Raw genomic sequence first — 18779 nt, forward strand, 5'->3', positions numbered from 1 at the left:
ATTGTGCTATGCTGAATTTATTGGATGAAACAATGACATGACTGAAGTCTGTGGCAAAACTCCCCTTGATTTCAATGGGGAGGGTGTCAGGATTTCACCCATTATCTCTCAATGATTTTCAGATCAAATTTGTTCAGTTTACAAGCCCAAAGATAAGGAGTACCCGTGGCACCTTAGAGACTAACAAATTTATTAGAGCATAAGCTTTCGTGAGCTACAGCTCACTTCATCGGATGCATTTGGTGGAAAAAACAGAGGAGAGATTTATATACACACACACAGAGAACATGAAACAATGGGTTTATCATACACACTGTAAGGAGAGTGATCACTTAAGATAAGCCATCACCAGCAGCAGGGGGGGGAAAGGAGGAAAACCTTTCATGGTGACAAGCAAGGTAGGCTAATTCCAGCAGTTAACAAGAATATCAGAGGAACAGTGGGGGAGGGGTGGGAGGGAGGTTTCTTTGCAAACTGCAAAATTTGCAAACTGGATACAATTAACTTAGGCTTGAATAGAGACTGGGAATGGATGAGTCATTACACAAAGTAAAACTATTTCCCCATGGTATTTCTCCCTCCCACCCCCCCACCCCCCACTGTTCCTCTGATATTCTTGTTAACTGCTGGAATTAGCCTACCTTGCTTGCTTGTCACCATGAAAGGTTTTCCTCCTCCCCCCCCCCCCCCCCCCCCGCTGCTGGTGATGGCTTATCTTAAGTGATCACTCTCCTTACAGTGTGTATGATAAACCCATTGTTTCATGTTCTCTGTGTGTGTGTGTGTATAAATCTCTCCTCTGCTTTTTCCACCAAATGCACCCGATGAAGTGAGCTGTAGCTCACGAAAGCTTATGCTCTAATAAATTTGTTAGTCTCTAAGGTGCCACGGGTACTCCTTTTCTTTTTGCGAATACAGACTAACACGGCTGCTACTCTGAAGCCCAAAGATGATTTTTCTGAGTCTCTGTGTGATAATTCAACTGATTTGAAAATAAAGTTGTGTTTTCTCCCTCTTTATCACCCTTTCTACCACAGCTTCTGCAATCAGACCTCAGATGACATGTCATTCATGATACATAAAGTGGAATAAAATCCAGTTTCTGCCTCTGGGCATGTTCTGTTCCATTGTATATTAACTATGCATTGTCCTGGAGAATGTGAGTGAATGAGAGTGACACTGTAGTTCAGTGGATAGTGTACTCAACTTGAAAGTGAGACACCACTGTTCATATCCCCTTTCCTTCTCAGGCAGAGGGGGGATTGAAGTGGAGTATCCCACACCCTGGGTGCATAGGTGGTGGGTATCAAAGCCAGGGGAAGGATAAGCCTCCCAAACTGCCTGTCTGGCCCCACCTACACTCCACTGGGCTCCAGCAGGGAAAAGGGGGAGGGGCAGGGCCCTGGGGAGAAGGGGAGGGCAGGCTGGGAGCTAGCCTCCCCAAGCCCGCAGTTCACCCATTGCCCATGCCTGGGTGAATATCCTACCCCCTGAGTTAAAGGTTATAATCGAGGCCTCTTCCTCCTCCCAGTTTGTGTGGCATTAGACATGTGCCACAATCTCTGTTCTTGCAAGAAAAGACTTGCATACCTGACTCAAAGAGAGGGTTCTTAGCTGTGGATCCAACTTCCCCTCAAGTCTAGGCACCTAATTCCCTGAGAGGGGCGGGGCTTAGGACACACCCCTCTCGTCAGCATCTGCTATTGGTTAGCTGAGGCACTCCCCAACCAGTGTACCCTTGCTTTTGTGGATCCCATTCTTATGGATCTCATGCATCGTATAGGCAGCCTCGGTGCCTAACTCAGGTTTTGTGAATTACAGGCTTGGGGAGTGGGATGGTTATTTTGTTAATGAGGCTTGGTGGCTGTCAGGGTTCTCTCCCCACTCTGAACTCTAGGATATAGATGTGGGGACCCACACGAAAGACCCCCCTAAGCTGATTTCTACCACCACCAAGTGAGTTAGACAAAGATTTGGGAAAAGGACCACTTGGGGTTCCACCTGGAGTTTCCCCAGAAATATCCCCCCAAACCCCTTCATCCCCTTTCCTGAGGAGGCTTGAGAATAATGTACCAACCAAATAGGTAAACAAAGTGAGCACAGACCAAACCCTTCGGTTTTTAGGACACTAAAAACCAATCAGGTTCTTAAAAACAAGAATTTTATTATAAAGAAAAAAGTAAAAGAAGCACCTCTGTAAAAATCAGAATGGAAGGTAATTTTACAGGGTAATAAGATTTAAAACAAAGAGGATTCCCCTCTAGGCAAAACTTTGAAGTTACAAAAAACAGGAATAAACCACCCTCTTAGCACAGGGAAAATTCACAAGCTAAAACAAAAGATAATCTAACTCATTTCCTTGCTATTACTTACAATTTTTGTAATCTTAGATGCGTATTTCAGGTAGGATTTTAGGAGATTTTTTTTCCTGCCCTCGTCCCTCTCTGTCCCAGAGAGATAAACAAAGAGCACAAAAAACCCCTCCCCCCACAGATTTGAAAGGATCTTCTTCTCTTATTGGTCCTCTTGGTCAGGTGCCAACCAGGTTATTTGAACTTTTTAACCCCTTACAGGTAAAGGAGGGATTTTATGCTACCCTTAGATGTAGTATATGACAGTGGCCCAGAAGGAAGAGATGTGAAAATGTTCTGTTTCCGCTAGCCTGTTGACTTGACCCAGTTTCCTGACTTAAGGTGATTTTGTTGGTGTACTTTTAGGTGCCCTCTCATACCTAATTCTCGCTATGGGCCTTGGAATTGAGAACTTCTGGAAGTGGAAATGTTCCTGCAGGAGAACCTGAGTCAAGGCTCTGGCTGAGAGAGGTGAGAGAAAAGCCTCTCGGAGTTGTAGTCCAGGGGCATCAGAGGAACTACTTTAGTTCGGTATTTTGCCTAAATTTCTGTTCAGCCGATAAACTCTGCCCTTAGGTAAGGGCCGGAAACAGATCCTTCCTGGGCTGGCAAGTTAGCTCTCCAGCTTACAATTTCCTTTATCTTTAAAAGCGTCAGCTGTTTCCAAAAGGTAATGGCAGACCTTCTTTCTGACACACATTTATTTCCAGCAACTCCAGGAAAGTATTCAGGTTTTCTTCCCACTTAATTAAAGGCAAACTGCAATTAAGGACAAATTCTATGGCACTCCATCAAGTTAGGCCTTCTGTCTTTTGTAATCCCTTTGAGATAGATTTTTAGCTTCTATTCCAAGCACAAGTCTACCTTTTACAAACTCATTGCTCTTCTCAAACTCAAAGTATTCAACCAGTTGCTATAGGTTTCTAAAAAAGACTTCAACTGTGTCCTCCTTCACTTTGGAGCAACTGATGAAAACATGCTCTCTCATGTTATATTCCTCTTATGGACAGGATAGTCATAATGCCTTTGGAAAATATTATCATGATCACCCTCATCTTTTCTGCTGCTAAAGTGGGTTGCCTTAAAAACCAACCTCCTATTTCATTCTTTAGCTTCGTTGCATCTCTCCAACACTTTGTAGCTATCTCTCCATATCTTTACGAGGCCATGATGGAAAACTCTACAAATTCTTCCCTGGATCAATCAACCTTAGTATTTACATTGAAAGGGGACATCACACTATTGTATTAGGAGGATAGACTTTCCATTCATCAGTTAAACACCCAAAGTGAAGCCTTGAAGTAGAGAGAATCCCAAACCCTGCACTAAAATATGGCTTAAGGGCTTAAAATAGGGTCTCTGTGTTTTAACACTGTATTTCCCTATTCCATTGTTCTGTTTACAATTTAATGAAGATAAATAAAAATTCAAATATGTAGTAAAAGCAAAGCAGAATTTCATTACTTTACAGAGATGCATTAACTGAAAGGATGGATGGTTAGTGGTTAAGGCATGGGAGGGCCTTTCACTAGCTCTTAGTTCAGTTCCCAGTTCTGCCACAGATTTCCTGTGTGACATTGGGCAAGTCAGTTAATCTCTATGACTCAGTTGCTTATTTGTAAAAAAATTAAGCTAATGTGTCTTTTCTCCACATATGAATAGAGAAGACAGGAAACTGATCAAGTAGACCTGACCAAATAACTGATTTTTTTGTTTAGTAGCTGAGCCAAAACATAACTGAAACTGAAAAGGCTTCCCCCGCTCTCCTGCTGGTAATAGCTCACCTTAAGTGATCACTCTAGTTACAGTGTGTATGGTAACACCCATTGTTTCATGTTCTCTGTGTATATAAATCTCCCCACTGTATTTTCCACTGAATTTTTTCAGTTTTTCTCACCAATGTAATGTTGGTGAGGTTGAATGAAATGTTGTTTTGAATTGATATTTCATTTTCAAAATGTTATTTTTAAACAAAATATCAAAACAGCTGATTTCAAAAATGTCAAACCAAAACCTTTTGACATTTCTGGGGGGAAAAAAATCTGGGTATTTTTCATCCAAAACTATTTGCTGAATTTGGTCTGAATTTGCAAATAGTTAAAAATGTACTCTTTTTGGGGATCAAATTTACCATTTGCCAAAATCTTTTTTGCCCAGCTCTAATTATAAACTCATTGGGACATGGAATATCTTATCCCCAGTAATTTGTACCTAGCATAATAGAACTACAGTCTTACTTGGAGTCTTTAGGCACTACTGTAAGCAAATAATAAATAAAAGAAAATATCCTAATTTTCATTCCCCCCCAAAAAAAGACAATAAAATGTTAAACTTAAGACATGTACTAAACCTACAAATTCTGAGTTAAATCTAATACAGATGTCCCCTTTACCAAATCTCAGACAACCATTAAGTATATTTAAATCCATTTAATGTGTTATATTCTTTTTCTTCCATTTCTCTTCCCATTGGACCAAACAGAATATTAATGTGTAGAAATCAACAGCTCTGTGGGCAGTCTTTGTGCAGAGGGCATGATCTACACTGCTGCCCAGGATTTTGATTATGTGATGACATACATAGAGGGCCTGATCCAAATGGAAAAATTAGTATGTCATCATGAGATCACAGGTGATTTGTGCTTTTTTTTCCCCAATCCAGCTATCCTATGAACTTTAAATGTATAGCTGAGACACAAGCTATAATGCTACTAATTGTTATTAAGGGATTGTGGCATCAATATGGAAGATATTTGTTTTTATTTATCATGGAAACAGGGGTTCAAGGCAATTTTAATGATCATTGAGGCTGAGCTATCAGTAAACCAGTTAATTCTGCAAATGCGTTCTTATGACCCGTTGGGCCACACCTGACTTAATCAGTCCCCCACGTTGCTAAAAAATTCAGTCACCCAATCAGGGAGCAGACATAACACCACGTGCCCAATCACACAACCCAAACAGCAAATACTTGAAGCAACAGTTGTGGCAAATCATGTACAACTCAGAGGGTGAAATCCGTTTGTATCAAATATTGGTCAAATGCTTCAAACAGCAAACAAATTTGTAAAACTTAAAATCTTTTTTCAGACAATGGGAGCTAAATTAATCAAATGTATTGTTTGGTGTGAATAATCCACTCATGATCTACAGATAGCAGCTACACTAAGAGATCCAAAGAGGAGATTTCTCCCTGCACAAGCCAGTGTGTGCTGCAAAAAGCTTTCCTTAGGCAGATGTCACCGTTCTTTGATTGTGAAACATCTTCCAGATGTAGCAGAAAAGAATAGCATCAAAACAGCAGGTACCTACCTAATGGCAAACACTGGTAGTGTGGCCAGGCAGAGGGCTCCAGAGAATTCAGATAACTTGTGTTCAGATGGTTACAATACAGCTAAAGGTTCTGAGTCTCCTCTGCATTAGGGCTTTCATGGGCCACTGCACCAGCTCAAATCAGCCCTAGAGCGGGCATGGCCAGCTGTTGGAGGGATCCCCAGATGGCATAGAGCTACTTAGTAGCTTCTGTGATACCCCTCTGTCTATAGCAGATGCAGAGGTCATGGCTGGTGGAAAGGGGTGGGGCCAGCAAGTCAATGCATATCAGTCTCAGGTGCTGTAATGGCCATTAGAGACAGCTTCTGGCAAATGGCATAAACTGAAGAAGTCCTTGACTGCTCTAACTTAAATCAAGGCAAACTGGTTTGGTGCCCAGCTGGCTCAAGATTGGAGTCCACAAAGGGGATTTAAAGTCACCTGTGTAGTCCTCTCCCTGAATGCCAATGTTTGCTCTTCTGCCACTTTACAGGATCTGGGTTGAAAATATTGTGAGAATTTCAGTACGCACTGTACGTTGGCATCCTTTTGTTTGCATTGGAGATGAGTTTACTAGCGCTGCCAACCTACTGATATTGAATTTAGCATCACATAAATTAGGCTTTACGGGAGATTTGAATTAACATTGGTGAAATAGCAGATCAGTACATTTCACAGATAAAGACACAATCTTTCTTTGTAGACCTGATTCAATTAATTTTATTCCTTTATTTATTTAATTTCAAAACAAGTACTGTAGAACACAAGAGAGAGACATTGGCAATAGTGGAGTGAGCCTCTATTCAGCACTCCCACAAAGACAGAGAACATGGAATCCTGGGCCATATTTTAGATTACAACTTTCTATAGTGTATCTGTAATACAATAAAATTACTTTAAAATGCTGAATTGTTTAACAGAGAAGGGATGGCATTCTGGGAAGGAGCTGATGGACTTGTGCATTTGTATAAGCTAGTTGCTGTGCCTCAGAGAAACACATCATTAATTCATGGTGAGGTCAATCTTTGAATACAATCTTTGAAATGAATGAAAAATATTCACCCTTCTCTTAAAATACAGCTCTGCTCTGCAAGATGCCTGAAAAGCAGTGACAAAAGATGGGCTCCCATTATTCTCTCTATAGCAATTTCCCCTTTGGATGTGCTTAGCTTTTGCTAAGTTATCGCTTGGCAATCTGCCCTGAGTAAGGAGCAGCACATAGCTGTACTGTATTTTAGGGGGGAACTGGCCTATATCAGTGGCAGATTACATCCACCTCTGCCAAGCTCAGCTGGTCCAAGTGGCGCTTTGCAAATGGGAACAGAACCAAGGCTCTGCACATTCCCACACCCAGCTCAACTGCTTGTTGCTCTGCATGGACAACTTTCCCCTCCTCCCACCTCACTGGGTCCCACTGGTAAATTACCCAATGCTGGGGACTAAAACCCTCTTGCTTCCCTGTGTAGGTACCTTGCCCTTTGTAAGTATTAAGTCATCCGATCGGCAGCATTGGAAACTAAGGGCACAGTGTCCCCTCCCAGAAAGGGGAAACTGAGTAATTCTCTGCAGGGAGTTTTTGTGTATTACCCTTCCTGGGGTGTGTGGACAATAACCACAAGTAGAGGGCAGAGAATATGGCCCTCTGACCGTGTGGATGCCCTTAAACCTATGGGAGGGATATGGCTCTCTGAGCCACTGAGCAGAAAGCTAATCCCTCCAAACTACCCAAGGTCCCCATTCTGCCAGGCAGCAGCACTTATTCTTAGTTGGCTCAAACCCTAATATGTATTTGAATGGGACATATGGTGATGAGCTATCAGATATTAAACCTTCTTTGTAATGTCAGTGCCATATTTTTATATTACACTCAAAAAACAGTGCTAAAAGAACATTATTGAAGTTACAAAGTCAAGAACTCAAAAGTTTAGGAGATCCAGAATTAAGGTTGTCTGTGCAAGGCTGGTGTGTGATTGTCCCACGCCCATCCCCTCACTGTCAGGCTCTTGGAGAGACAGGTTCACTGGTCTCAGTTTTGTTGCCTGTCCACAGCACCAACCCAGAACTGGGAAAGTCTTGCATGCATGCAGGAGCATGTTCAGTGTGGACAGAATCTTCAGAATTTTTGGCTGCAAAACTCTGCTGAGCATGTGCAAAGCATATGATTTTTTTCAATGGCTATACCTTGACCAAATTTGGGTGAATTTTCACACAGATGGCAAAAGGCTCGTCCCTAACACAAAGGACTCCTCCAAAGAAGGGGGTGCTAGAGTTTGTTTTGTTTTGTTTTAAAGAAAAGGTTGTCAGGACTCTCTATCATGGGCAAAGCAATATATTTTTTCCTAGCCTTGTTCTTGGAAATGGAACTGTTTTGGCTAACACTTTCAAAAATATTCACTCGGAGGCAGACACCCAGCACAAACAATTTTAGCCCAAATGGTTAAAATTTGGCAACGTTATAAGCAACTGAAAACCAGGTCATACAGTGTGGGCAACCAAATAGGAGGTGCTCCCAGCTCTGCCTATAATAAATATGACCCGTAGCATTTTCTTTAACTTGTCTAGAAGCAAAAATTGTCTGTGAAAGCTTTGGAAAAATCTTTTAGGAAAAAAGACAGTTTTAATGGCTTTATACAATGTCACAGTCTAACCCTAATTATAAAATTGCAGTCAGATGGAGAGGAAGGCTTTCTAATCTAAATGAGTTCTGGATTTTCCTTGCTGCATACTTTATGCACAGTGTGTGCAATCTTATTTAACAGATTAGCATATCACCAGCCTAAGAGCCCATTCATCATTGTCCCGGTCACAAATAATGTCAAGTACGTTCAAAGCTGTCTGTCCATCATCCTCTCTCCAACTTCATTGCATTTTTCCCCTGGGGAATCCCTCATTATCATTGAATGTTACAATTTCCAGGGCTGAGTAAAAACAACAGAAGAAAAAAAATTTCTTCAGAGACCCCCAAGCAGGAGGTTCTAAATTTTTTCCTGATTGCTTTAGATCACTTTAAATGGACAAAGTCAAGTAGTTAGATCAAGAATTTAGGTTTTATAAAATGTATGGCTGATCAATTTATTTTATTTTATTTTTTTTTTTTTTTTGCAGAGGGTAGGGAGGAGTATTTGGATTTCTCCATTCTGTTGCAGGGAGACATGTGAATGGGAACAAAAAATGCCAGGAAAGCCCCCAAATTTGCTAAAGGATAGAACACTCCCCTGGCCTGCAGAGACCACAGAAGCCACATCCATGCAAAGACCAACCGTGGAAGCTCCGTGGTAGGGTTGGGCACAGAAAGGGGCAGAGCTGAAGGACACTTCCTGTTTGCAATGAGTTGTGAATTTCTTGCATAAATCCATGCAGTAGTTACCACAGGTTATAGCAATAGCAACTCTCCAGCAAGCTTACAGACGCTATCAGGGGAGCATTAGTGTCAGCACAGGGGTTGCAGCCATGTTGCTGGAAGAGAGAGGGGAGTGCCAAGTGGCCTGCACAGAGGTCATAACCCCCCACACCCGCATGGGCCAGGGGAACACAGTTCTGTACAATCCTCACAACAGATACCTGGCATTTAGCTGCTTTCACTAACCATGCTCCCTTTTCTTCTCTGCATGGTTTCGAACACCTCCTCTGGAGGGAAAATCATAGAATCATGGAATATCAGGGTTGGAAGGGACCTCAGGAGGTCATCTCATCCAACCCCCTGCTCAAAGCAGGATCAATCCCTAACTAAATCATCCCAGCCAGGGCTTTGTCAAGCCTGACCTTAAAAACTTCAAAGGAAGGAGATTCCACCACCTCCCTAGGTAACGCATTCCAGTGCTTCACCACCCTGCTAGTGAAAAGGTTTTTCCTAATATCCATCCTAAACCTCCCCCACTGCAACTTGAGACCATTACTCCTCGTTCTGTCATCTGCTACCACTGAGAACAGTCTAGATCCATCCTCTTTGAAACCCCCTTTCAGGTAGTTGAAAGCAGCTATCAAATCCCCCCTCATTCTTCTCTTCCACAGACTAAACAATCCCAGTTCCCTCAGCCTCTCCTCATAAGTCATGTGTTCCAGTCCCCTAATCATTTTTGTTGCCCTCCGCAGGACGTTTTCCAATTTTTCCATATCCTTCTTGTAGTGTGGGGCCCAAAACTGGACACAGTACTCCAGATGAGGCCTCACCAATGTCGAATAGAGGGGAACGATCCAATGCCCTTACTTATACAGCTCAAAATGCCATTGGCCTTCTTGGCAGCAAGGGCACACTGTTGACTCATATCCAGATTCTCGTCCACTGTAACCCCTAGGTCCTTTTCTGCAGAACTTCTGCCTAGCCATTCGGTCCCTAATCTGTAGTGGTGCTTGGGATTCTTCCGTCCTAAGTGCAGGACTCTGCACTTGTCCTTGTTGAACCTCATCAGATTTCTTTTGGCCCAATCCTCTAACTTGTCTAGGGCCCTCTGTATCCTATCCCTACCCTCCAGCATATCTACCTCTCTTCCCAGTTTAGTGTCATCTGAAAACTTGATGAGGGTGCAATGCATGCCATCCTCCAGATCATTAATGAAAATATTGAACAAAATCAGCCCGAGGACCGACCCTTGGGGCACTCCACTTGATACCGGCTGCCAACTAGACATGGAGCCATTGATCACTACCCGTTGAGCCCAACAATCTAGCCAGCTTTCCATCCACTTTATAGTCCATTCATCCAGCCCATACTTCTTTAACTTGTTGGCAAGTTGGAAAATATTCCTTGAACTCCGAGTATTCAATCTCGGAGATTTGTGTGCATGCTTTACCCTCCCCTTTGTAGGGGAAAGACCTCAATATTGATGTAAAAATATTAATACAATTGGGTGCGTGCGTGCGTGCGTGAAGCCATTAAACTTGCCTGTATCTTTAATTAAACTTAGGCTATATTGATCATTACTTTCATACATATGGTGCTTGGAGAAAAGTACCTCAACATGGATATTTTTATTTAATTATATGAAATATTCAATCTAACCAAAGGAATTCCAGGAGGCTTCTGCTTTCTGTCACCCTGGAGACAAGCAAATGTCAAGAACAAACCCACCATTACCATAAAACTATGTTTCTTATCCCTAAAAGCGTTAATACAAATCGAGAATATCTGCATTTTAAGTGTTGTTTTACTTTAATGTTCTATGCCCATTTCTATATTGCATTAGAAAAATGAATGTAAACTTGGTGGCTGTGATTGCTTTGCACAGAATACTTGATAGGAGTTTTAATTGTAAAGACTCCAATTGGTCAAAAAGACATCAAAAGAGAAGTAACACTGAAGCTCCTTGTCAAATCATAAAACTTAGGGGTGAAGTGGGCCTCCAACAACCCCCCACCCTTTTTGCAAGAAAACCTCTGCTTGTATCTTTCGAACCATAGAGAAACTTTAGTTGGGGAATATTTTGTAGAAAACCTCTCTTTATTTCTTAACCATTGAAATGGCAAACCATTTTGAATGGCATATTTGCAAGAATTTTAACTAAATGCAAAGCATTTAATATAATTTCCTAGTATCATTGCTATGTAAATGGTAAAATGCTTTATGTACCCCACATGGAGTCTACTGAGCTTACTAAACTAATTACTAATGTAAGAAGACATTTAAGTATAGAATATTTATATTAATGGGGAAATTCATTAATTACTGGCAGTGCTCAAGCAGCTTCCTCCCCAACACAGGAGGAGTTCCTTACATGGCTCCTTCTAAGTAACAGATTTAAATATTTTCTTCAATTTCATAGGATTTAGTTGATTGCTTTCTTTGACCAATTAAAAACTGGCTGGTTATTAATAATATCCAGATACCTTTTACCTGCCCTTAAACAACATTCTTTTGCCCACTTGTAAACATTCTTAGCTATCAAAAGATACACTAGCCCTGGACTCACTATAATTTGAGGAAATAAGACCCTGGTCTCAACTTCCCCAAGAGAAAAAGTACCCCATCAAAGGTCAGCTTACTCACAAAGATATAATCTCTGCTAAATTTTCTCCACAGAGAGGCATGCAGAAGATATTGTAATGAAAGTTTTATCATTTGGGGTCTGTTTGTGTAGTTTTAGCTAATGTTTTCTTTTCCTTTAATAGGAAAATATCCATGGTTAGTGTTATTATTTTGCTTGGTTTTAATCATGGTGGCCCCAAAGGTACGTAAAAGAACCCCTGTGACTAATATAGTGGGAGTTACATCACTGAATTGGCAATAAGGGAAACAACTTGGAAGAGCTGGCCTATCATTTCTTGTTTCTTTGAACTAAATATTTTAGTAATTTTTAAAATAAAATCACTTGGCGGCCAACATTTTAAAATGATCTCTTGCCATGCTACATATGGATGTCTCCAAAGAAAGGTCAGATTGCCAACCTTTGTGTAATGACATCCATCATGGGAAATAAGTGGGAACTGAACCCAGGACTTTCAGCACTGGCCACAACCTACTTGAGCTAGTAGCTAATAGCAGTAGTAGTAAGTTATCCTCTAAATGGGCAGTCCGTGGAGGGTCACACCACACACAGCCAGCATCTTAAGTTGCAACTCAGCCACTGCAGCATTTTGCTTGGGTATAATATTCTAGGTGAAGGAGATATTAATTACAAATAATTCATATTTTAATATTAATTAAATAAATTATTATTAAATAATAATTTATTATTAGCCTAGTTTTGCTGTCTAACTTGAATTTACTAAGCAGACAAAATAATTTAGGTAATAAATAATTTAAATAATTAAAAATAATTTTAATAATCTCAGGGCGGATTATCAACATAGATAGGAAGATTTTTAATGTATGATTTTATCCGAACAGAGTCCATTTAAATTCTCTCAAAGAAGACATCCAACCATCATCAGATCTACAGATATTTTCTGGTTAAGGATTGAATTTTTCATGAATGCCTGTTAGCTGAACAAAAATTAGCATTCAGCACATTAGAGGCACACTTCAAAGAAACTGGAAAGATTGGTGTAATCTAGTCAGTATTTTTTGTTATTTTCTGAATATTCATTTGTATTTTAGCATACTGCCAATGTTACAATTGAAGGAACTCTTAACTACCAATATTTTTCAATACCTTTAATTATCCTTTTTGTATTCTATATGTTAATGTATTCAGTGACCAGAATTACAGCAGGTATGAGCTGGGCCCAGTGCATTATCATAGCAAGTCTGATTTGTATTTAAAGGAAGTTTGGGACTTCTGTAAAATCTATTAATATCAGAGTGTTATGTTGTGGTGCCAGATAGTGACTGAGGGATATGGAAATGAAGAGAGAACTGATGGTATTGCAGTGAAGGCATTAGAATGGGACTCACTCAGGAGACTTTGGTTCTATTCCTGGCTACGCAACCAACATTCTCTGTGACCCTGGCCAAGTTTCATCAGGGACTTAATTTCTCTGTGCCTCAGCTCCTCAGTCCCAAGATATGGATAATAATTCTGCCCTGCTCACAGGGGTGTTATGAAGATGAATTCGTTAATGTTTCTGTGATACTAAGATACTACAGTGATGGAGGGACATATCTATCTAAACCAGTGGTTCTCAACCTTTTTACCATTGTGGGCCACATCCAATACTACCTGTATGGCCCTGAGGATGTCACATGGGTTGCAGCTCTGTGCTAATTGGGCCACAAGCAATTTGTGGGCTGCAGGTTGAGAACTACTGATCTAAACAGATGGATTTTATGAGGTAATACGGACAACAGTTTCAACCTGTCCTCTCTATGTTTACGAGATCTGCTTTTAAAACTTAAACAGACCTTGCTCTTGGAGGGGAAGTGGATATCTCCAGAACAACAGAGGCAGCTTGAATGTCAGTCGTTGGAGGAAAAAGACCCGCAGCAGGTCTGGCAAGATTTAAAGCCAAGGGTTTTGTGCATAAACTGTTAATTGAAGCTGCAGATTGAGGCCTGTAAAACACCAAGGCCCAGACTGGGCAAACAAAGAAGGAAAGGGCGGGGGTAGCGCCCAAGTACTAAATAGTGCTAAATAACAAAAAGATTTAAATATAAAAGAAATTTCTAACAAAGAAATATAAGAACAATGAGAGAAAAAGCAGTGAGTTGCATGGCTAGCTATAGCAAACACAGCAACGCTTTGTCTCAAGCTGCAGGAGGTTGAAAAGGAATTGGAGCGGTGACTGGTCAATCCTCCCCAACATATCCTCACACTGGAGCATGAGGCTGTGTTGGACGCAGGTGCAGACCCACAGACACTGCTGATGAAAATCTCTGATCAAGAGCGCACATCCTCAAGTGAAGCACCCTCAGGGACACTACTCAAAGCCACAGCAGGGATCAATTGCAGATGCAAAGGAGAGTTCGGATGTTAATAAAATATTACACATTGTTCTTCCTTCTTACTTGGCTTCCATAGCATAGTCCTAGTACAGATACATGCAATTATTATTCCATATATTTCGACCCACCAATCACCATAGTCACCCTGCTGCTCAGGTGCAGTCAAGGAGTGAACAACTAAGGAGGGGCTGATTGTGTGCTGGGTTAGTCCCCAAGCATAAGTGAAAGCAGCAGCAGAATTATACTGCCATGGCCCTGAGGGGCTAACCACCAGGGGACCACCAAAGTGCAGGCAAACCCTGGCCACGTCACCTTTTTCTCATTCATGCTCACTACATCTTCCGCAAGGAAGGTGGAGGTGCAGGAGCTAGCTGCAACACTGTCTATGCCACCAGACACTCCTTCTGCACCAGTATTAGAACCTCTTTACCACCAGCAGAACAATGCCAAAAAGCCATAATACAGCCCAAGATTAGGACCAGTGAAGCATATGCAGACCATCAAATGTGTGACTTTTTGCTATTCACTTGACCCCAAAACCTCCATTTGTAACAGCATGACCAGACTGGCTGAAGAATCAAGCATTACACTGCACCTGAACTGCCTTAGCAGACCTGGTGGAAGCATTTCAAATGCGCTCTTGATCAGAGACATGGACAGGTCTCAGAGTGCCCTCTGGTGGCAATACGAAAGCAGTGGAAAGTACTCTGGCTGCTCTGGTACAACTGTCTTGAATGGAAACAAACAAGGAGGCAGAGTCCGAAAAATAAATTATTACACCTGTTCGTTTTGAGCTCAAAAGATGGTGGGAATCTCGAGCCTAAAATAAATTCCACTGTGTGTAAATTTTGTAAAACTGGAGACAAATTCTAAAACTTTAATGTTATTGACCCAAAACCAGCCAGGTGGTGTTAGATAGCTAAGTTAGGGGTGCTGAGAACCCAACTTTTTTGTAAACCTTTGGGATTATTTAAGTGCATGTCTTAAGATTGGTACCTTAAATAGGTATCTTCTCTGAGAATGCTGCAGGAGATTTGTCTTTCTTAAAACAGGCTCCTTTAGGGCCCCAATGGGTAGTTAGGTTTCAGAGTAGCAGCCGTGTTAGTCTGTATTCGCAAAAAGAAAAGGAGTACTTGTGGCACCTTAGAGACTAACAAATTTATTAGAGCATAAGCTTTCGTGAGCTACAGCTCACTTCATCGGATAGTATCTCTCAAAGTGTTATCCAACATGACAGCACAGTTTGACTGGTTTGGAACTGAGGCGGGAACTGCACTATTCCCAATGAGGCTAATGTTCCTCTCATGTGCTGTGGCACATATTATTGATTTTACAAATCCCTTCCTTGAGTGTTATAGTTTAATAATTTTACTTTAATTTCTACAGTAAGTTCATTTCTTTACCTGTCCTGCTTCCTGTGAAGATTACTGAAGCATCATCCCTTGCTTTTTTTCCTTAGATCTCTGCAGTAGCATTCTTTGCTCCATCACAGACAGAGGCTATTAACAGAACTCAAAAAAATCACAGGAATCCACCTGGTCAAGTGGAGAAGGTATCATGGGATGCCAGAAGATCCAGACTTCATCCACTTCAATATCTGGAGAAAACACCCAAGGCAATGAAAGAAGAGCTTATCTGGTATACTGTCTTACTGCTCATAGTTAATACTTTATTTTGATGGACGTATAAATGCAAAAAACATTTTACAGACAAGTAAAATAAAATGTCCCTTCCCAAAGAGCTTAATGCTTTGACCCTACAAGGAAAAGGATGCAGGCTGGTCCCTCTGTTTGCACAAAGCCCCATGGACTTAAATGGGGCTCTGCATAAACACCTATCTCTGCTCATATTGCAGGATGGGGCGTAGGTGTAACATGGTGAAGGATAGTAAACACTGTAGGGTAGGGAAAAGAAAGGTTATCAATGATTAGATCATGTGGTTGCTTTGCTTAGAGACTGTAAATTTGAAGAGAGAGATGTGGGAGTAGGTATTAATGAAACAGTTAGTAAAAGAGAAAGAGTAGGGTTTACAAGCCACAATGAATTAGTGTTTTAAGGAGAGAACATTGGACAAAATGAACTGGAACCATAAACTCACTGAACATTAATAATCAAATGAGGGTAAATCCATCCTCATCATCATATCAACTCATTATACTCCACACCTGAACATACCCATTATATGAACAACATACCCTCATATCTCAATGTCTGTACTTTGACCTGTTAACCTATTACCCTCAATCAGGGAGATTGCAGATTATGTATTCCTTACGCCATCCGATCCTAAATCGAACTTTGCACTCCTGGATAATCTGTACCTTATTCCCTGATAACCAGAAACTTCTACTCTTAAACTCTGTACCATTTCTTTTATTTTAACATCTTAATAAAATTATTAAATCTGATACAACTTTTTTATCCCGACCGGAAAATAAGCCAGTTTCGGCATTTGGATTTTTAGATAATCTCTTGAAATGTAGACCATCAACATTAAAATCCTGAAAAAGAAAACAATTTTCACCAATTACACCCTAAAAACTTACATACAATGCTTGCAAATTGAATATTTTTATTTCTTTTTGACCCAAGTGGTTAGCCAATATTTGGATTCTTGCAGGTAGTTTCCAATAAGGGGAGAAATTGATGAGAGCCAGGTATTTTTTTGGTGCAACCCTATTTATTTACAAAAAGCGTACACAAAGTCCTGTTTCCCTGAACATAGGCAGAATCAAACAACTGGAGACAGTTTCATTGCTCATAGTTCCAAGCCTCTTTCCAGCCAGCACTTTACCCAAAGCTTTCAGCTTTTTCTCAGGATCATGCTAAAAGTGCTTTTTTGCTGTCTCTGGGCTTCCTTCTCTCTCTCACACACACACACACACACACACACACACACACACACACACACACTCACTCACACCCATCAAACAATATGCAGCCTCTTGCATTTGCAATCAGTTCCCAGTGAAACCCTTCTGCCTACATAGCTCAGATTCCTGACTGACCTTGCAAGTAGCCTGCATTTTGGGCAGAGGCGCCTATTGCTTCCGATATTTATTCTATTAAGGAGCTTAATTGCTTTTTACATTTATTCTGAATGAAGGGCAGCTGTTCCACCCACCAGCTTCAATAAATTTTCAATCAACGCCCTCCATAACAATACGTTATTTTCTCATTCTGCACCATTTTCTGCTATAGCTTGTGAAACTTCTGCAGCCTTGTTAACACCTTGCTAAACCCATGCACGAGTACCACTCTGGAAGTCATGCTTTTCCTCCCATTGCTTAAGGGAGCTGCTTTTCATTTAAGTCTGCCATGTATATATCATATGCCCTTACAATGCATCAGAGGGGTAACTGTGTTAGTCTGTATCCTCAAAAACAATGAGGAGTCTGGTGGCACCTTAAAGACTAACAGATTTATTTGGGCAAAAGCTTTCGTGGGTAAAAAACCCACTTCTTCAGATGCCCTTACAAAGCTTCTCACCTTCCATGTGCTGAGAAAGTGGGCATGGACAGGCTGTAGAAGAAACAGGGTCCAGCAGAAAAAAAATTAAAAATCTTTCCAGGGACAAGAGGGTTATCCCACAAGGAAGAGCACTGAAATTCCCAAAGTTTTCTGTGAAGATAAAAGAGTTCCAGGCCCTTGTTTCTCTACATGAGTTAAAGGAAACAATTAATTCCATGACATAGGGGAAGAGTTCTGGTCCAGGTTTTACAGCCAGGTGTTTCTGGACAATGTTTTTGTTACTGTACAAAATGAATTCAAAGAGAAATGCTTTCTCTGGGAGACTGAACTCTCTGATTATACGTAGAGAAAATTTTAACAGAAATTTGAAAGCTTAGCCCTAGGAATTCCTCCTAAATCAGAATTGTACCACTCTAAGGAAGATTGTTGTGAAATGTCAAAATAATGTCTAGACCATACATTCATCCTGACCCATTAAGATTCCTAAAAGCTATGCAGGCTGATGTGAGAAGATTTCTTAGTAGCTTAGCATGAAGCTTGCTTGGACTGAGAATCCTGTAGCAGCCCTGGATACTGAGCGTGCCTTTGACACTGAGGTTTGCAAGGGGGACCTTTGCTATCTTTCAGAAGGATTTGGAGTGAATTTTAGAGCATATTCTAATTTGCATTGTACTTGTGCCAAGAGGCCCTAAACTAGGTTGGAGCCCCATGGTGCTAGGTGCTGTTTTGACCTATAGCAAAAGGCAGTCCCGGCCTCAAAGAGAGTTTATAATCTAGTTTAAGACAAAAACATAACAGGTGGGAGGAACAAAAAAGTATAGGGGCTATAGTATAATATACTCCTGGCTATGCACTCCCCTCATATACTAAAAATAATTCCCATGTACACCCTTCAAATGTCTCACTTCTATCCCTCCTCAACAGTCATCTCTGAGCTGAAGTTGTACGTACTTAACACAGTCTGTTCGCATAGGTCGGTCCATCCAGAACACTCTTCACTGAACTCCTTCCAGTTAATCACTATCTTTGATGATGAAATTCCTAGAACGGAACACAATTTCTGGTGGAGTTGCAATGGAGCTGCAGAGAGGAAATCTATTACCCTCTATTCATTGATAGCATGTCTCTATGTATGCAGCCTGTAATTTCACCCATCTTTTCTTTGCAGCTGCCACATCACATTGCAAACTCATGTGTAATTTGGTACGATACAAATCCTCCCAAGTCTCTTGGCATTACTTTTCTCCAGGTTTCTTCCTCCCCAATGAATATCTGGCATTTAGATTGTTTCTTTCCAGATATTTCAGACTGCATTTGTCCAAGTTGAAT

This window comes from Dermochelys coriacea, chromosome 2 (assembly GCF_009764565.3).
Source record: "Dermochelys coriacea isolate rDerCor1 chromosome 2, rDerCor1.pri.v4, whole genome shotgun sequence".
Taxonomy (NCBI): Eukaryota; Metazoa; Chordata; order Testudines; family Dermochelyidae; genus Dermochelys; species Dermochelys coriacea.